Source organism: Epargyreus clarus, unplaced genomic scaffold (assembly GCF_041222505.1).
Source record: "Epargyreus clarus isolate Ecla_fem2 unplaced genomic scaffold, WU_Ecla_fem_2.2 ptg000015l, whole genome shotgun sequence".
NCBI classification, from domain to species: domain Eukaryota; kingdom Metazoa; phylum Arthropoda; class Insecta; order Lepidoptera; family Hesperiidae; genus Epargyreus; species Epargyreus clarus.
In genome coordinates, this window is record NW_027332223.1 from 8,330,869 (window position 1) to 8,353,131 (window position 22,263).

General features: G+C 37.2%; 1 protein-coding gene across 1 annotated transcript in view; it reads left to right on the forward strand.

Moving 5' to 3' along the window:
* NGR-A31 (neuropeptide receptor A31) overlaps positions 1-22,263 on the forward strand; it is a 136,018-nt gene that overhangs the window by 19,337 nt on the left and 94,418 nt on the right. The gene's annotated exons all lie outside the window — the stretch shown is intronic.

Here is a 22,263-nt window from a genome sequence, read left to right on the forward strand (position 1 = left end):
ACTTTGAATATTTTAAAGAAGTATTATGATTGTGATTTTGATAGAGAATAGTCACGATTACAGCTTGTCGTGTCGCTCGCTTTAACCCGAACTGTTCCAAGTAATTGTTTGTAGACTTCTACACTGCAAATCACAGTACAATCAACATCGCAATCCGTCAGTGGACATTCATTCGCAATCACGGCAACTTGCCGCCATTTCGATCAATGACAAACTCGACGGAGTATGTTTACAGACAGTATGTTAAGGCCATCATATGACATCTAGTATCTTTTTATTCTTCTCTTGTTGACCTATACCGTGGTCCCTATACCGTGGGTACGACACGCAGATATGTTGGATTTTTACCCACTAAAACTCTCCCGATAGCTACGTCCTCTGTGCTACGTGGAGGACTCTAGGATCGTTTCGTACTATTTAGGATATTTCATACTATTTTAGACCTTTTTTATTTTTTCTTGACAAGGGGTAACATTCAGGTACCCTTTGCCGTGGGACAAGCAAAAATGTGAGATTTTTACCTAATAAACACTCCCGGTAGCCCTCCCCAGCGCTACGTGGAGGCCTCTGGAATCTATGACATTTAGTACTTATTTTGGGAGTCGGTTAAAATTAATATTTGCTTATGAAAGTGTTCTTATTTTATCAAAGTTTGTTAATGACTGTAACGTAATGGACTCTTATTGAGTTTGAATTCTGTGCAGAAAATTTTAGTTGCTTATTGTACCTACTTACTCTAGCTAAAGTTATGTTCACAAAGCATGAGAAAGATTTATAGTCCGTTTGCAAGGACTGAATGAGTTATTTATAATGTAGGTTACCTGAAGCTTGGGATTTCGCTTGTTTAAGATATACCTTATATTAAACAGCTAAACATGGAGTAATAAAATATACTCCTAATATTTAATTTTATATACATATAGATGGATACTTGGCGCACAACAATTTTAAAGCGTATTTATTAACTAAAGTGTTCAATTTAGTACGAAAGAGGCGAGCCGAATTTTTAATTGATTACAAAAAAGTAGGCTTTGTTTTCGCGGTCTGTTTGGTTATTTAGTATTTTTTTACAAAACCCTTTATAAATTATAATTGTGATTTTAAGACGAAACCCTCATTTAGGCTCTGTAGACCTAAATATATTCATTTTGACTCTTGCTAAAAGTACTTGGTCTACAAATTATTTATTATGCTTATTTAGGTAATGTATAATATTACGCTGTTTTGTTGGTCTGCTATAAAAATCTAGATGTAAAATGATATATTATTGTAGTATTTTCATGAATTACATTTTTAGTACTAGTAAAACATTAGTATAAGTCAATCTCCGCCTTACACCACTTAAATTATCTTTCCTTGCTAATATGAAACTATGTGTTATAAATCAATTATCACTTGCTATAACGGCGAAAGAAGGTATCGTTAGGGGACCTACATACTTCAGTAGCACTACCATGAGTTGGCATAGAAACGCCACTATAGAAATTGTAAATAGAAAACTATTGTCATTTTGCTAGTGAATAACATAACTACTATCGTTACGGTATTTCTTGACAACGTCTGTCAAATTAATGACTCATGGGACCGAATTTGTATGGCAATAGGTCATAATGACATTCGCTAGCGATTTGATTTCGATAGGTTTTTTACGTTACGAGTGGCTCACACTACGGAATTTAGTTCTACGAGTAACCACCAGAGGCGCTGTACAATTTTTCATACATTTATTTTACGCAGTCGTTAGCGAGTAATACTTTTGTAAACTCATGGTAGTGCTACAGAGGTCTTAAAAAAGGTCACAGAGGTGATACCAATTCACTTGGCCGGCGCAGTGGACTAAGGCCTAATCCCCTCTTCTGAGAGCAGATCTATGCCCAACTGTGAGATCGTTATGAATTGACGATAATGACGTATAATAATCAAAATAGAATGCACGTAAAACATTCACTTAATTATTTGTAGATGGACATAGTAGTAAGTACAAAATATAGTTCGGCGTGAGCGGATGTTCCATATGTTACTCTCAGGTGTTGCCAGTCAGATTAATTTGTTCCATTTAGTTAAGCCAGTTAACTTTACTGTCGGGGTCGACCTTTATTTAGTTTTATTGAGCACTGTAATATTATGTCGCTATCAAAATTTGTATTAAGGATCATTTGTAGGCCGCTTAATAACCTATTCAGTTGTTTATGATGAAGATCATAACATTGTATTTCTATTTTATCATTTTTTCTGAAGATACCTATACTTTTAGTTTGTGATGAACATATTCTCTTGTACCTATAATTTGTAGCTGTAATGGTTTTTAACATCATACCTATATTATTAGGCACTATGGTTATTGTAAATATTTAAAGGTAGGCGATTTTAGCTCGTTATGAGCTAGAAAACGGAGCTAGCTTCTCGCGACCCGGCATCAAGCGTCCAGAGGAACGCCGCGGAGTTTTAGTCGGTAAGAGTCGGACATATCTCTTTCGCTCCCCCGGGCGGAAGTGAATCCATGAGGATTTCTCCGCGTAAAAAATAAACAAAAAAAAAGAAGAAAACGGAGCTAAAATGTATATTGTAATTAAGGTTGAACCAGAAACATAAAAACACTAATAAAAAAAGAAAACAAAACACGATCAAAGATACGATAAGAACGATATAAAACGTAAGTCAATAAGTAAGTCAAATAACAGAACTTTTAGAACTTCATGGAGCCAAATATTATTTTCCTATTTCCATTTCCAGATAGCAACACTTACTAACATTAGGAATAATTTCGTCCAGGTAAATTACTTCGTAGTCTCGTAAATATTAGTAGGCAGGCATTTCCTTTCAGAATATTTGTTCAATTAAGGAACGTATTTGCTTACGGAATTATTAGGTCGGAAATATTTAATAGCATTATTATTGTTATTTCATATTAAAATGTTGCTCTGGCTTATTTATTCGCAGCGTCGCCGACTGTACGAGAATTCTCGTACAAATACGAGTTTTGTGGTCTTTCGTACGAGATACGAGGACACTATCAACCTCGTGCAAATATCTACGAAATTTCAACATAATGAAAATGGTATTGATTTCAAAAGGAATTAGCGGAATTTCGAAGACGTATTTCAGTGATTGTTTGGTCTTGGCGATCTTTTTTCGGTGATATATACACATTACACAGATTATTTGATCTTGTCGACCCTTTTTTAGCTGGTAAATAGACATTTCAAAGATTCCGTCGCCTATATACCATCTTTCCGGAAGTATACGAGGTTTAAAAGGCAAAATATGAGATTTTATCTGTTTATGTACGCGAAAAAATATACAGTTGGCTAAATAACGACAATACATAAGATGTATATTAGACATATTAGTAATTATCCCGTGGGTACTTGTTTTTGCTCTTGTAAGCTTTAGAAATCACTCCTACGCTATTGCTCATTAGAAGGACGTAACCATGATTATAGGCCGAGGGGAAAAATTAAAAAAACGTTGTTTCCCGTCGCTATTCTCGTTAAAATTTCGTGGGGAGGTTTACGGTATTAGATCATTTAATGAAATCACAGGACGCGCGTGATAGGTATTATATATTGAAAAGATATAATTCTGTTATTAAAAAAGATATAATACTGTCATTATTAGTTACATTTAATTTTGTACCTTGATCGTTTTTACCGAATTTCATTAAAAATAAAATACTTTAGCAAACTGTTTTTTGGTTCCTGACGGATAATAAAAAAATATTATGAGCTTTTTTATACGGCTAAGAGCGACTACGAGCACACGTCATATGGTTTTTAGGGTTCCGTACCCAAAGGGTAAAAACGGAATCTCTATGTCCTGAACTGTAATAGAAAATTAGATATAAGGCACTTATATCTAATTTTTGCACGACAACTAAAAATAAAAAAATAAATATGAAAATTTAGGTGGTACCTCTGTTTGCGAGTTCGACTTGCATTTGGCCAATTATTCGTTTTTTACGACGGAACCCTAAGTATTTTTATGTTAAACATACACATGTTGATTGTTGCTCCTTGTAAAAAACTAAGGAAAAGTCATAGCTGTGATTGAAATAGCAGTCTAGGAGTTTTCAAGATAGCTCTTACAACACAGATCCAAATTAATTAAATTTCAATAAATTTGACCCAAACAAACAAACGGGGTGAGCTAAATAAAACCGTTTAATAAAAATCTAGACATTTGTAGAACAAAAGTCGCGACTGCTTCAAACTGAAAAAAAAGTATCATATGTCACTCTCTCAATTTAGATAAATCGTACGATATAAATTCATACGCTCAAAAAATATTACTGTCTAAACTCAGGTAAATAGAAGATTTTATACGCATTTTAAGTACCTAGATGTTCATGCCTAGATATTATTAGTTACTTTATAATTACGAATAGACTCTACTTTTTATTTATAGGTAGACAAAGAACTCCGTATTACATTATTGTTTGCACGAGGAGGTAGCAAAACAATAAATATTTTCGTTATAATAAACTGTTATTAGATTCTCATAATTCTGTAAATATAAAATTAAAAAGATTATAGCCAAATTAGAAATTCTCAGTAGGTTTATAAATAGTAATTGTAGGTGGTAGAACCCTTTGTGGGTCGACTCGGGCGGCACCACTGCCACACCTATTTCTGCTTCATAACAAGCAGTGTCAAGCGCTACTGTGTTTTGAGGGGTGTAGTAAGGATACATACTTTTCTGAGGCGTTCCAGCTTAGTTCTCAGTGGTGGCGGCGCATCTGTGGCCTACCTCTGGTAGGAATATTAATCTTATTTGAGGTTGATTACAAGTGTCAATGAGCGGCAATAGCTACTTACCATTAAGTGGACTGCATACTAGTCTGCTACTACTATCTATACCTATTATGTAAAAATAGAATCAGTGAAGAGTAAAATCGTATGCACCCTAGTTAGGCATAGTATTTCAGCGATCCGTCGAATACTTTAGGGATCGTTAATTTACTGGACGAAACTATCAAATGGGGACAAGCCGACAACTAGCTCGATATGCGTATTCTATTTATGTGGCTCATTCCGAGTTCGTTGACGGCAATTTCGGATTTCTGTATAAATGTCAAAATACTGTCTTTGTACATGCGAAACTTCGAAACCGCTCATATGATTTTGAAAAAAATTTGTCTGAGTTTAATTGGTTGTACTAATGGGCTCCATTGGTGGCTGTGATAGAAATATCTGAACTTACAACATTGATGTGAATAATTACCTGTTTTTAGTTACACTGTCGCGATCTTCCCAAGAAAAACACAGGGATGTGAAAAATTTCTAGAACAAATTAAACTAGCGACGGTTTGTCAGCCAAATCGTAAATACAAGGCCCATTTTTCGCCGAAAATTCTTTACAGAGGAGGTGACGTCAAATTCTAGTCCTGAGCGGTGCGAACCCTTACTCCTTGTGATAAGAATTCTTACCCAAACTGCTTACATAGCAAAGCTGTCTCCATTTGGAATAAAAAAAAACATGCTCAATATATGTATAACTCACTGTTAGATGGCGCTGTAGCACCTATCATCTTCTGTACCGTTGAACGAAAACTAGAATAGGCACGTCTTATTTGAGCTCGATAATAATATTGCGTTGGTGCTTATTTATATATTTAGTAGACGACCCGCGTGGCGGAGCGGTCACCATACCGGTCTGACACGCAGAGGGTCCCGGGTTCGATCCCCGGCCAGACGGATATCTAAATGATGAATTTAGATTTCTGTTTCTGGGTCTGGGTGTTTGTGTATTTGTCTATGTGTGTGTCCATGGCACCCACGATACAGGGAATCCTAGTGTGGGGCTATGAGTGTAGAAAGCGTTTGTTTTGTTAGTAGTCCCATATAAAAGTTAATCTCTGTTGAAGCCAGTTTTTTCAATTCAGATTACTTTTTACCAGTTTTCGTGGCCTCATTCCCGTATGCCAAATAAGTTTACCTATAAAGAAGTTGATTTACGATGTTACCGCGGTTCCCACATTTCGGGAGTCACGTATGTTGTTTTAATCAACTCAGGTTTGACAGCGGAACCTTTCGCCTTTTCTTCGATATTTTTACACAGCTGAACCTTACTCAACTTGTGAATTACTTTTATAAGCGTGCCACATGCTTCTCTGTGATTCTTCGGCATTGTATTGCAGAAATATACAATGTATATAAGCGATTAAAGTTATTATGTGAATGAATAGCATACATACATAGATATACTACTAATAACGTCTTTATTAGTAGTATATTTATGCATACATAGTAAAGTTGTTAGTTTTAACAAGTTTTAGGTATATTGAAATATACGTTAGTTGGTAATACTACCTAATTATAGAAATGACTTAGTCTGTGTCTAACATTAAAAAAAGCATAAAAGAACATTGATTGAATTGTACCAATACTTGTGTGTGATATCTTACACTCGGCTCAAATAATATCGTCAAAGCCTTGCGATATATTTAATTTAAGAACCTACTACTACTTGCGCGTATTGCGAAAGTGAATTTGTAGGGGAACGGTATTTTTCGGTATGAAAGGTGCCCTACGTCCTTTTCTGAACTTTGACTGAAATTCATGACAATCGGTTATGTCGTTTACGCGTGAATATGTAACAAACTCACATTCGCATTTGTAATATTAGTTAGGATTAAGATAATATCCAACCCTATTTCGGTATCTCACAGCAATATTTTGCTCACTTGTTAAGTCGTGTTATATTCTTCTGTCTGTTTGTTATATGTATTAAGTACTATGTACCTACCCTTAATGTAACAGGATGTTTACCGAAATAAATGTTTTTTTTTCTTTCTTTCTTTCTTTCAACCTATGTTTGTCTATCTTCTTTTGGTGCTACCTGCTACAATAGTATTAGTAGATAATACTAGGATAGAAGCCTTTTCGAGATAATCTTGCAAGATTAACGTGACGGGAAATAATCTCAATATCATTACAGAAATGAGAACTGTTCCACGGATATTATATACATAATAAACGACATATGGATTACAGTGAGGCTCGAATCTCGATGGTAAGATGCCTGTCATGACTACAGAATTATTTATGGGTAGCGCCAAAATCATTGCCGTGTTTCACAACATACACACGACACGACCTTGCATCGTAGTCGTGGTAAGAATATTTTCTGCTTTTCTGTCTCTACAGGTAGGTACTTTAATATCAGCGATTATTGACTATGACAAGCTTCTTCAAATTTTAACGACTTTGTATTAATAACGTTGGGGAGATAATTGCACCTCGATGCCACACTTTTATTTAATTTCCTTTCAAACTTTTATTTAATTTCCTTACTATTCTACTATATATACTTCCTATACGTATACAAGCGACCGTATCAAATCTCACATGTGACTTTTAAAAAGTTTGTTTTTGGAAAAAATACAATGTATATCGTTATTTTACAATGCACATGGTAGATTTCTGACAGGACGTCGCTACGCGATTTAATAGCGTGTAACGATGTCGTGTGGTGTGTGTTGCCCCTCGAAATTACTGCATTGGGCGCCGATACACCAGATTGAATTTGGAAAGCTGTCTGTCAATGGAGATTAATGGGGACCTTCATACTGTTGGGTATATTTATTTGACTTTACTTTAAAAAGATTTATTTGTGAGCAACCAATTTTTCTTTTCAAAGCTATGTAAATTAAACGGTTGCAAAATTGTTTAATTATTGTAGACAATTAAGTAAACAATAATATTATTATGTATATATTATAATGTAATGTCATAGATTAGTAAAGATACTTCGCCGCCTTGAAATTGAATGAAGCCACAAACGGCTTATTAGTAAGTTCTTTTTTTGAATTCTTGACAAATAAAAACATTTTTAGAGAAAATTTACGAATAAACAACTAATACTGCGTAATTTACATGATAAAAAAATAATTATTTTAAATATTTTAGGGACATTTTAGCACGGAGACGTAGCAAAACTTTTTTACGCAACTATTTCAATTGTCAAAACTGGGTACATTTTCTTGTTAGGAGTGAGTAATCTTTATTAATCTATGTGTAATGTTAATAACAGTTATGAATTAAATGAGATATCCTTGTCTGTGACAAGTTGACACATTTAGGTATATACATGTATGGAGAGTTGGAAATCACTGCCGTGTTGCTCAGAATTGCTGCGCTGGGAAGCGATACAGCCGAAAGATTAGGGCTATAGAGCGAACATTGTCATGATTTTCATACAAAACCTTCATCTCGCTTCACACTGACACAATCTCGGATTGATAGTCATTTTACATAATTATATTTCTTACTCAGAAAGCTGTTTGACGAAGGAATTCTCAGAATACCTATTAAAGTAAGAAAGAGTATGAAGTTTTAGGTAACTTTCTTTTTCATAATGTTGATCCACATGACGGACCAGTTCTCATGCTAGTTGGATGTGCAGTTTCGGGTTCCATTCCCGGTCAGACACATATCTAATGAATGAATTTAGATTAAAGTTGTGGATATTAATATAATATATGTATTAGTATACCAGGAGATGGGCAGCAGCATTTTCCCGTGTAAGAATAACACCTACTGCGGTCACCAACACGCATGCCAGGCGCGGTGACTATGGCAAAAACCCCCAATGATAGGTGCAGAAAAGCCACGGCCCCCAGTCCCCGGCGGCCCCGCTATTCCGGGCTATGGTAGCGGCCAAGGTAACGGCGGGGCAGGGGGTGCTAAGAATCCCCGGAAGAGAGTCGGCTACCACACACGACGACTTCTGCACCTGGCAACATACAATACCAGGACACTGAGGACCGACGAGAAGATACAGGAGCTGGAAGAAGAGATAGACAAGTTAAACTGGAGTATTTTGGGATTATCAGAAGTCCGAAGACAGGGGGAGGACACGGTAATCCTTAAATCCGGCAACTTGTTCTATCACCGGGAGGGCGAACACCTGTCTCAAGGAGGTGTCGGGTTCCTCGTCCACAAATCCCTCGTTAACAACGTGGTAACGGTCGACAGTGTGTCGGCAAGGGTAGCGTACCTTATACTCAGAATATCTAAACGGTATTCGCTGAAGGTCATACAGGTATATGCGCCGACGTCGACACACCCAGACGATGAGGTTGAGGTTATGTATGAGGACATAAGTAGAGCCATACATACCTCAAAAACCCATTTTACCGTTGTTATGGGGGATTTTAATGCAAGACTAGGCACGCGAAATGGTGACGAACTGAAGGTGGGGCCCTTTGGAATTGGACAACGGAACCACCGAGGCCACTTGCTTGCCAACTTCTTGGAGAGGGAAGACTTCTTTATGATGAACTCCTTCTACAAGAAGAAGGCACAGCGAAAGTGGACTTGGATAAGTCCCGATGGTACCGTCAAGAACGAGATAGACTTCATTTTGGCAGACAAACGGCACATATTTAATGATGTCTCTGTGATCAACAGGGTGAAAACCGGAAGTGATCACCGGATGGTAAGAGGCACATTAAATATCAACGTTAAGCTCGAACGGTCACGCCTGATGAAGTCTACGCTCCGCCCAACATCTGTCCAAATCCAGGGCTCCGAAGGCTTTCAGATTGAGTTACGAAACCGTTTCGCGTGCCTCGATTCTTGCGTTTCCGTGGACGATATTAACACCCAGGTTGTAGCAACTGTCCACGAGGTAGGGTCTAAGTACTTCAAGGCCCACTCCAGTGGTAAGTCTCGAGTTCTCTCAGAGCATACTCTCGGTCTTATGCGGGAGAGACGAGAACTGTGTGTGCAGTCTCCAACCTCAATGTCGAAATACAGGCTGCTTAATAAACAGATCTCCCAAGGTAGGCGACGCGATTGGCGTTCTTATAACGCTAATCGCGTAAAAGACGCTATTGAGCGAAACCGAGGCTCTAAAGTGTTCGCAAGAGATCTGTGCATTGGGCAGAGTCTGTTGACGAGGTTGAAGACCGAGTCGGGCACCATAGTTTCGTCTAAGCCCGAAGTTCTGAGGGAGATCGAGAATTACTACGGACAGCTGTATACTTCTGCACGAGTTCCAGCCCGTAAGACTGTGAACGACAAACGTGCTAAGCTGACCCGACACTACACCGAAGACCTCCCGGAAGTCAGCCTGTACGAGATTAGAGGGGCTCTCAAACAGCTTAAAACCAACAAGGCACCGGGAGATGACGGAATCACAACAGAGCTGCTAAAAGCTGGCGGAAAACCCGTACTAGTGGCGCTCCAAAAGTTGTTCGATTCCGTGATCAATAGCGGAACTACCCCGGAAGCGTGGAGCAGAAGCGTAGTGGTACTGTTCTTCAAAAAGGGCGATAAAACCCTATTGAAGAACTACAGGCCCATTGCGCTTCTGAGCCATGTTTATAAGCTCTTTTCGAGGGTCCTCACTAACCGTATTGCACGCAGGCTTGACGACTTCCAGCCTCCCGAACAAGCCGGATTCCGAAAAGGCTACAGCACCATGGACCACATACACACGCTCCGGCAGATTATACAGAAGACCGAGGAGTATAATCTGCCGCTATGTGTTGCCTATGTGGACTATGAGAAAGCCTTCGATTCTATCGAGACCTGGGCAGTGCTGGAGTCCCTTCAGCGATGCCAGATCGACTATAGGTACATCGAGGTGTTGAAGTGTGTATACAAAGCCGCCACCATGTCAGTCCGAGTACACGATCAGAGGACGAACCCTATCCAATTGCAGCGGGGAGTTAGACAGGGCGATGTTGTATCGCCGAAGCTGTTCACCGCTGCGTTGGAAGATGTGTTCAAGCTGATGGAGTGGAAAGGTCTTGGCGTTAACATCAATGGCGAACACCTCACACACCTTCGATTTGCCGATGATATAGTCATCTTGGCAGATTCGCTGAGGGACCTCAGTAAAATGCTAGGAGACCTCAACAGTGCCTCACAACGGGTGGGTCTTAAGATGAACATGGACAAGACGAAAATCATGTCAAATGTCCATGTCACACCCGTACCGGTAGTTGTTGATGGCACTCCTCTCGAAGTTGTTGACGAGTACATTTACCTGGGACAAACGATCCGGATGGGTAAGTCCAACTTTGAGAGGGAGGTCACTCGAAGAATCCAACTCGGCTGGGCTGCGTTCGGGAAATTACGGAGTATCTTCTCGTCCAAAATTCCTCAGTGCCTGAAGTCGAAATTATTCGAGCAATGTGTGTTGCCAGTGATGACATACGGCGCCGAAACGTGGTCGTTTACTGTAGGCCTAGTTCGAAAGCTCAGAGTCGCTCAGCGTGCTATGGAGAGGGCTATGCTTGGTATTTCGCTACGAGACATGATTCGCAACGATGAAATCCGTAGACGAACTAAGCTTACCGACATAGCTCTCAAAATTAGCAGGCTGAAGTGGCAATGGGCCGGCCACATCGCTCGGAGGACCGATAACCGGTGGGGGAGGAAGGTCCTCGAGTGGCGACCACGCGTAGGCAAAAGGAGTTCAGGCCGCCCCCCGACCAGGTGGACCGACGACCTGAAGAAGACGGCGGGAAACCGCTGGCTTCAAAGGGCACGGGACCGGTTGGAGTGGCGCCAATTAGGGGAGGCCTATGTCCAGCAGTGGACCTCAAAAGGCTGATGGATGGATGGATGGATGGATGTATTAGTATGCGTATATTTTATTATCGACATTTTACTGTGAATTTCTAAACAAGAGTTCGAAATTTAGGGGTCTAGCGCACATTAATCGCTGTTGATATAGGACCACTTGTGCACACATAACTTCGTAATATTAGGGTTCTCCCGTTATCCCGTGTCACTCTCACAATCTGAAGGTGGTAGAACCCTTTGTGGTTCGACTCCGGCGGCACCACCGCCACACTTATCGGAATATCTAATCCTACCTGGGGTTGATTACAGATGTCCATGGGCGGCAGTAGCCACTTACTATCAGGTGAACTGCATGCTCGTCTGCTACTCCGATATTATAAAAAAAAATTAGACAAATCCAATGACACCTCATATGTAATATGTAAAATCCGTCAAGCCATTTGTACCAAAGAATGTGTAAAGAAAGTTCTATGCCAAAGAATAAGATATACATTATACATACATTACCTTCCGCATTAAACATATAAACACTGGAAGAACATTACTCTCCGGAGTTGGGTAAAAATAGCAGGGATATGCGGCGAGCGTAACAAGTCCCCGGGGAGTTAAAGATTTCCAGGTTTCATTAGATGACTCGGTAACTTGTGTGTAACAGTTAACAAGGTTTTCTAACAATACTGAAGTGAACACTTTTACGGTAGGTATATTATATTGCTTTTCTTTTCGATTCGCTGAAGTTTCCGATGTTATTTTCTAAAAAGATTTTCACTTTGTAAAAAATCTTCTAAGTGTTATGGTTCAATAAGCTTATGTTTTTTGTTTTTATATAATAGTATAATATATATAAATACTCATTAAGGTTCATAATAGTTTAGAAATAAATACTTATTGCATTTTTTCCACTGTTTTATTGTTCTGTATTAGTAAGTATTAAAATACGCATTTCGGGTTACGCGAACAAGCTCTGTTAATAAATAAATGTTTATTCTGTGGAGATAAAGAAGGCTTATGCTAAGGCTGCTCGCCCATTTACTACTATCGCTTGTGCAATGGTAACTTTAACTATTTACAAAATTGTTAACGCGAATGTCCTAAGTAACGACTTTTTAATTTTCAAACAGTGGATAGTGGCGTAAATGTATCTATAGAACCATAAACAATCGACTACTGACAGTTTTTTTTAATAAAATCAAACGTGCCGTTCGTCAGTAGCTCAAACAATAAATAGGACCATTCCTCCATCGCACCACTCGCCGAAGGATGAAGTTCCATCCCCACCAACTGGACTCGTGGCGGTCCTCCACGGTTCGGTTTGCACGGACGTTCTTGCCGCGGACGTGTAAGATGTGGAATGAACTTCCTCCTGAGGTATTCCCGGAGCGCTATGACATGGGGCTCTTCAAAAAAGTGCAAAAAGAGCTCTCATACAAAGCCGGCGATGCATTGGCGACTCCTCTGGTGTTGCAAATGTCCATAGGCGGCGTTGACTACTTTCCATCAGGTAGCACGTCTGCCTAATCGTTAGGTTAAACGATAAAAAAAAAAAAAAAAAGGACGCTCGAGCTACGGCGGATTAAGCGACTGCTCAGTAATTTGTAGCAAGATAGCCCACGCGACTATCCTGCGACAGTAGTCAATGAGCAATCAGCCTAAGAAACGATTTTACTATGATACAAAAATGTTTATGTCGGCAATTTTGTGCGCCAGCATTTTATTACATGGGATAAAATAAACATTTTGCACAAAACGGTAAACGCTTACAAATAGCTCGTATTTCTTCATAAAATATGTAGCCCATTATAGTTATGTAATGAAATGCCGCTTATTGGTGAATTAAGCGCGACACAATATTCGGATATCACATAAAATTTTAATAACACACAATTATGTAAAACTTTTCTGTAACCTAGGTAGTGAGAGTTGAACATTGCTGTCGCACATTATGATAATATATCCACAACTCAAAGCGAAAGAGAACCAATACGCATATGTTCGACATGACGTAGGCATTTTCATCTCATATTACGGTTATCTGGGCCCGACGAAAAAACGAAAATATTGGCATATTTTCTCATATAAGAGTTAAGTAGCGTCACCACTTATCATAAATGTCTATCGACATTTATAGGTATTTTCCACTTGAAACAGCGGTGGTGTAATTACTCAACAACAGGGGGGATGGTGCCAGACGCCGACTGATAAAAATCGGTTAAGTGCGAATCGAACTCATTCACGGAGGATTCCGTATCACCAAATTTTCTTTTATTTTATCAAAATCACTCACGAAAGGTTCCGTACCACCATTTTTTTTAGTACTGTAAAAAATCAAGTATCTATTTATCGTGGTTTAAAAGATAGAACCTCATGTTAGCCGGACAGACAGCGGAGGCTTAATTATATGGACTAGTTTTTATTCTTTGCGTACGAAACCCTTCAAATTCCTCTTCCACGTGGCTGGTTCCAGTATACATTTCAAATTAATGATTTGGATTACATTATACGCGTAGAGTTATTTTTGCTTCCCATTAATTCTGGGCACAAACGTCGGTTTTAATACCGTGTTACTTTTTGTTTGTCTCTAATGATTTTCCGGTCGACTTCACGTCGACTTTTCGGAATTATTCTACGAATTTTCGGCACATAGCATTACATTTATGTAGGAAAGGTAAACATTTATATTGAAGTTTATGATATATCCAACATTTATCCATCATACCAACTGTATGTTTTCGCAAATCAAATTTATGTTGGTATTTCTCAGTCATTTTATTTTTATGAAACTAATAAGAAACAACTTTTCTCCATATGTTCTTTATCAAATGATTCTATTAATAGTTTTGTGTAAGCTAGCCACTTTTAGTCGGCGTCGTACATAAATTTGCCTTCATTTATTTAGTTTTTCAAATACCAAGTAACGTATTCTGCAGCTGCAGAGAATGCAGACATGTTAAATTTAACTAAAATCTAAATCTAATGTTTTACTTTTTAATATAAACAAGAAAAGTACTGAGTTTTATCGTTGGATTTACGTGTAGAGTATTAAAGTAGAGTCATTATTCGTGCGTCGTACATTTATCACACGTCTTTTTACTACAAAAGTAGAACCTTTAAGAGTTTTTTGTATACATACTTGGTATTAAGCTCTACACTACACATTACCTCGATTGCCTCGTTAAAAACAAAAGATTTTATTCTAAGTAGGTTCTTTACAGAATTATTTTAACGCCTGTAATCTAGCACCACTTCGCAATGTTTTTTTTTTTTAATAATATAGGAGTAGCAGACGAGCATGCAGTCCATCTGATGGTAAGTGGCTACTGCTCATTGACATCTGTCATCAACCCCGGATAGGGTTAGATATTCCTACCTGAGGTCGACCACAGATGCGCCGCTGCCTTTGAAGACTAAGCTGGTATGCTTCGGAAAAGTATGTCTCCCTTACCACACCCTTCAGACAAAAACGCAGCAGCGCTTAACACTGCTGTTAATAGGCAGAAATAGGTGGTGGTGCTGCCGTAGTCGAACAAAGAGTTCACAATATTATTTGTTATGGAGAAGAAGCTGCGACAGAAACTATAAAATACATCTATTCCAAAAAGCTTCATATGCAATATCAACTTATGCTAATGAAGCATGTGGTACGGGATTAACTTCAGAACACATTTTAATTAGTCAAATAACTTTTGGGACGTACGTATTTAATGTTTTAAAACTCGCAACCCTTTTAAACCTCACTAACGGTACCATGCTATCCAACGATAAATAAATCAACCTATGTAATATTAAGTGAAAGTGAAGACTCTTCGTTTCAGGTAATTTGTTACTAAGAATATCCAATATCTATTGCCTTAACTAGAAAATGTTCATGAAATACGGCACCTACTCGTATTTTCTAGTTTACTTGTAATAAAATACTATCTGAAGGACTATTCCTTATATTGTAGTGATTTATGACTTATTGATTATTAAGTTTGGTCTAATAGATAGTGCCTGTGATATTACAGGTTGTCTGAGCTAAGTTTAACCTCTTGTTTCAGGATTGAGATACGACGAGGACGATCGTATATTTTCACTAAAATTATTGGAATATTTCTCCAACTATTTGAGACTTATAACTCTCCAAGAAATTATAGTAGGTACTTACCTACCTATGATTGTTTATAAGTCCTTCTTATTGAGTATACCTACTTTTTAGTAAATGAATGTTTGTTTCAGCAACGAATATAAATGAAGAGTGAGATGAGAATAAAATAAGTCAAATTAAGTACCTATTCCAAATTGTATACACTACTGTTACTGTTAGTGTTATTACTCTAATTATTAGGTACTGTTTAATGCCTGCCAAATGAAATGCCTAGTAATAAATTCAATTCTAACATTTCAAAGTATACATATCATCATTTTAAAACAACTGTGATAATTTATTAATAATTAATTACTGCTTGTTTAAAAGGCAAACGAAACCACAAAATTGAAACAAGTTATAAATGACTGTTCTCAAAGTGTAAAGTGTACTAACCCGCTCTTAGCCAGGGCAAAGCAGTGATTTGGGGCAGTTAGGGGTTGTTGTATTAATCATTACCATTAATCAAACACCGACGGTCAAAGTATATTATAATTAGTTAATTGTATCAGGCGTTACTTTGCGGAAATCCATGCTATTAAGTTAAGATTAAAACTACTTCGCAACAATCCGCTACAAATATGTATGATGGTATATATTTTAAAAAAATATAATAATAAATATTAAAATATATACAATCATACATATTTGTAGCGGATTGTTGCGAAGTAGTTTTAATCTTAACTTTATATTATAATTCATAAGCCTTAGCGATCTACTGGACCTATATAAACTATTAAATAACATTGGCCGTGCTCTTGTGTTGTGAACTAATGAAAAATTTGACTGGTTTGGAAATTATCATTAGGTTTAATGCAATAATTAAACCATATTCCAATTGGATTCCGCTTATACCCGTTAACCCATTATTTATTAATAGTACCTGGATGTCCGAGCATCGCACGGTATTTTTTACGGCGTTTTCTAAAAATGAAACATAGCTAGATTGATTTATCGCCCTCCAAACCCGTGCATACTAAATTTCATGAAAATCGTTGAAGCCGTTTCTGAGAATTGGATTAATATATACAAGAATTACTCGTTTCTGGGTATTTGATATCCATTTCTTGCCTAATGAAAATCGATATTGGTTAATTTTTAACGAAGGTTAACTCAATTGCCACGTAACATGAGGTGGACACATGTTGGTTTGCTACTTGAATCTTTAGTAGAACCCTTTGTGGGAAGAGTCCGGCGGCACCACCGCCACACCTAATTCTACCTCATAACAGCAATGTTAAAGCACTGTAAAGAAATGTTAAGCGCTGCCGTGTTCTGGCTTGATTGGTCCGGGTTTGATTACATATGTCCATGGGCGGCAGTAGCCACTTACCATCAGGTGGACTGCGTGCTCGTCTGCTACTCGTATATTAAGAATCTTATAAAACATCAAACAAACATTACGTTCAATCAATATCGGGGGTACCGTGTTGTACGAAACGAAATGGTGAAGATTCTAAAAACTAGTCTGGATTCGTGAAACTAAACAATTACAAATCAGACTAAAGCAATAAAAAATCTCAGTAATAACACTCCATCTCTTCTTCAAAGTTAAACAATATAAAATATATTAGAATCGTTAGATATTTCGTCGGTACGAATAATGCAGGAATGTTTTCGAATGTGTGCATTTAAATTGATGCCTGCCACAAGAATGTTAACGTTAACTTAATAAGTAGAAGAATATTTATGTCTAAAATCTCAATTAATTTTGTCTATAGGTAAATAAATAAAAGTTTGTACGTTTGTTCCTTAATTTGTAATCCATTGCGTTTTTTTTTAGATGTTGTTCGCTCGCCCGCCAAGGCCTTTGAAAGCTTAATAGGCGAGACGTTTTCCACAGGCGCAAAGTCACTGGGTCTAGAAAAATGGGATTTGGACAGTCTTTATATTTAGGACAAGGAAGGATTTTGTGGAAACTCGTCTCCTAAGGGAGTTGATGATAAAACATTGATAATGAGCATGATGACAAATTTTGAACTCCCCTTCTATAATGTAGATACATGTCTACTGATTCCAAAACTCTTATTATTTCGGCAATAATTTCAGTATTAACGGAAATATTAGCATTTTTAAAACAAATTTTAAATTAAGCGCGAAAACGCTCACGTTTGTCATGGCGTCCGCGAGTGACGTCACTCTTCGATATCCCATAGAAAAGTTCAAGCAATACGGTGACACGTCAAAAAAATTACGTCATTTCGCCCCGATTAGCGTTTTAGACAAGATGGCCGACTGCATTATTTTACACTTTTATTTTATTGAAAATATAATGAATCCTAAAGTTTTTATTAAAACTGGGCTATTTTTGAGAATGCTTTAAACATATTGTTTTTAAGTAAATCATTTATTCTTCGATTTTTAATACTGTCATCATGCCCATTACGAATAGTACGGATTATAATGATGCTGGTAAAGTTGTAGGCAAAATCTTGTTTCTAATAAACGTTTATAAATCGCTCCTCCATATATCACCCATGTTGCTTTAATAGTTTCAGTGGAAAGATACGATTGAAATTTCGCTAAAGCTGTTTATAATTAAAACGCAACATTTGTAGAAACAGCAACAGACAGGTGCATACTTCAATCTCATTGTAGACTACAGTTTGCTAAACAAAGCTAAACGATCGGCGTGATTTATGAAGTCGGTTGAGTTTTGTTGGTAATAAAATGAAGCAAAAGATAATAACTAAAAATATGCTTTGAAGCATTAAGAACTAAAAAAATTAAATAATTCCAGAAACTTTTAATGCACTATGTTACTAAAAAACACAATGGAACACAATAGTCGTCAATCCATTATTTTCTCTCCGCCCGGCACTGGTCTGGTCTCGGAATGAGAAAGACTAGATCATAGTCCACCGCGCTGGTTAAGTGCGTATTGGTAGACTTCGCATACCTTTGAAAACTTTTTTAAGATTTCTTAGGTATGCTGGTTTCACGATGTTTTCCTTTGCCGTTTTAAGCAAGTAATAATTAATTTATGATACGCACATAGATAACTTAAAAATCGTAGATACGTGCCTGGAATTCGAACCTAGGACCATTCGCTTACGAGTGCCAACGTCCCTTAAAGAAAATTTTACTTATTAAATTATTAAATGTTACTTACTTTATTAAATGAAATATACTCAAAGATCTGATACAAAAAGATTACACTAATTGGTAACCTTATTTTTTAAGTAGCTTAAAAGGAATTGCTTGAACGCTAACGAATTAAATTTACTAGAGACTGTTTTGAGCATTCTGACTAGCCCGTCAATCCTGTCAACACATTTAACGACTTCCACTCGTATTCCAACTAAAATCCTTATGATATTATTTCAAGAAGAATCTCGTATTTGTTTAGTAATGTAACTCATATAATATGTGCATCTGCTGGAAAGGGTCGCCTTGTGGGAGGCCTATACGTAATAGACATGCAAAATAAATATATCCTTTATTTCATTATGAACAGTTTGTACGTAAACAAGGCCATGTTTGTAATAGGGACAAGAAAGCCAGGGATTTTTTCGGAGAAACAAATTAGGGACATCAGAATTATTAAAATTCTTCTTTGTATCATGAATTTCATATGGCATGATGGAGTGGGTTATATCTTGTTTATGCCTATTATGATGATCATTTCTAAAATGTTTATATTATGTCTCCAAAATATTACTTACCATATTAATATTTATGGCTATACACGACATTATATTGAAAGTTGATAGAACTAGTATGGTTCGACCGGAAAGTTCTTGCATTTCGATGTAAATGTCTCCTGACATTCTTATGAGGCCGCCAACGGAGTCCTCAGTGACAAAGCAATTGTGATCGACTTCGGGTTATTAGAATTATTATCAATAATTCACTTTCAACAAAGTAATCAAAATATTGAACATTGGTAGCCCAACTACTAATATTTCCTATTTAATTGTGTTCCAAATTTCCTTCACGACGTAAATATTACTAAATATATTTATTGAATCATTTTCTCGTTCAATTTATCTAAACAGATGGATTGTAATTGTAATCCACCACGAATAATTCAAGATAATGTCAAGTGTATTGCCGATTAATCTGATAAACATAATATTTGGGTTATTACAATCGATTGAAGCTTTCAATGTTAAGTACTCGTATGAGATTTACTGGATCTAAATTGAGCTGAAAGCTTTTATTAAGCAAGCATTGAATACCTATTTCACAAATTATAGCTAAATTTTTAGCGAAGAGCTACGGATTTTTTCTCAGTAAAGAGTATTTTAAAACTGATATGCAAATCTTTATTGCGTCGTACAATCGTAAAAGCAGATATTGCAAATAAATTATTACCATAAAAGTCATACACTTTGTTTATAGTGAAATCTATTAAATGTGCCTACCTTTCCATGGGCACAAAAGCGTATTTGTCACCCAAATTTTAAGAACATTCGTTAATTGTTTCATCAATTCAAGGTTCACCATTATACGAAACTTTTCATGTATTTTTATATGTAGTGTATGATATTTATGTATTAAATATGCCGTTGTTCATACTTGTCAATTTGATTCAAATTTATGAAATTCCAACAAACTTCGTTTCGTATTATACTTGAAGTTGATACTTTGATTATTCCTTGTATTCAAAATGTAATTAAAGAAACTTCCCTTTCTTGTGAGAATTCTTGGCATTCGCAGATTGAAATATCTTAAGTCGCACATCTACAACATAAAAAGTTTTTCTCTAAATAAATAGAGATATAATTTTTGTACGTTTATAAATAAAATAAATGTGAGCCAGCTATGAGCATTTTGCGAAACATAAATGAGTAATCGGAATTTTAAATTCTAATCATCTACAGCGCGAAAGTACTGAAGACGAGCAGCCCAAATAAATCTCTGGTGAAATCCAACATTTATTGGATTCGCAACATCCGTATATCCGCAACCATAAAGCTTCAAGCAACATTGATTACTCGTATAGTAGTTGCGAATGTAGGTGTTTAACAATTTGTCCCTGTAGTTCCGGGACCAGAATAGGGCTACGGTATCCCCTGCCTGTCGTAAGAGGCGACTAAAAGGGGGCTTCCGGTTTTGCGGACGGCAAGAGTGGGAGCTCGAACCGCCTGGCCAGCAACCCCGGGATGGACGGCGGTATGTGTGGTCGCATACCGTCGTGAACACCAGATGGTGTGGTGAGTTTCAAGCTCACCTGGGCGGAGCCCGACGGGGCAACGCGCCAAGTGGACTCCGGTTGCGTTCCGTTGGAGATCCCGGAGTCCTCTACGCAGCGCCGAGGACGGCCACCGGGGGGGTTTTAGTGCGGTAAGAATCCCACATAACCCCGTGCCGCTCCCACGGCATAGGGTACCTTTTGAAGGTTTCCCCCTCGTCAACAAAAAAAAAAAGGTGTTTAACAATTATGGAAATGGAGTGTGTTGTGATTTTTAATACTCATCATCATCATCAATATTATCACATTACTGTCTCACTGCTGGGCACGGGTTTACTCTCAGAATGCGAAGGATTAAGCCATAGTCCACCGCGCGGGCCAAGTGCGTAATAGTAGACTTTACATACTTTTGAAAACTTTTTTTTAAGATTTATCAGGTTTCCTCACGATATTTTCCTTCACCGTTTAAGCCAGTGATAATTAATTACTAATACGCACATAACTTTGAAAAATCAGAGGTGCGTTCTTGGGATTTTAACCTCGGACCCTTCGATCAAGACGCCTAGTTTCATAACCACTAGGCTATCACTACGTTTCACAATATTCGTATCATGTAAATTATACAATGCGAAATTAGCACAATAAGAAAGCCGGAACCTTTTGCTTTTTAGACAGACATGGTCACCGCTGCTGTGGTCTGAGATATTTTCCATCTTATATGCACTGTAATGTTGTATGTACGAACGTAAAATTCATTTTGAAACGCAATTTCTAGGTATATGAAGTCGCAATGCAATTTGTACGAGTGACATCCATTTCATCCAACGAGTTGAAACTTTTATTAAGGTTGATCTTCATTTTGTTTAACGGCAGGTAGACTCAATTTAAAAGAACTCTATTCAAACTTCGCAAGAATAAATTCGCAAACATATTGATGAATACCTTTACAAGTTTTATTTTTGCTTGCCGTACTGGATGGTTAAGTCTTGACAATTAAATTTCACGTTACTTTCAAACTTAGAAAGACTTGTTTATTAGTAGTAGTTGTTTACTACAATATAAAAAGAAACGTCAACAGCATTCAGTTTTGGCGTATTTTATTTTTTATCGGTTTTCTATTTTTAAAATCACTACTTTTAGTACAATTGTTATTTTAATAAAAGCTTGGTAAAGAAATATTTTCAATCATTTCAAATTATAAGCAAACGTACATCATTATGAACTTGTTTTTATGCAGCGCCATTACTCAAACGGAATGCTTTCAGCAAAAGGTGGGAGCAAAAATGTTTACATTATTGAGCATTCTATTATTCGTACATTGCTTGCAAACGGAGCGACGTGTGATGTTAAACACCTGTCAATGGCTTATTTCCTTGTGTCGAAACAGAATATTGCGTACTGCTACAGTTAGAGTTCATGAAGAAATATAAATCAAATTTTGTAGAACATTATGTGCCAGTTTTCAA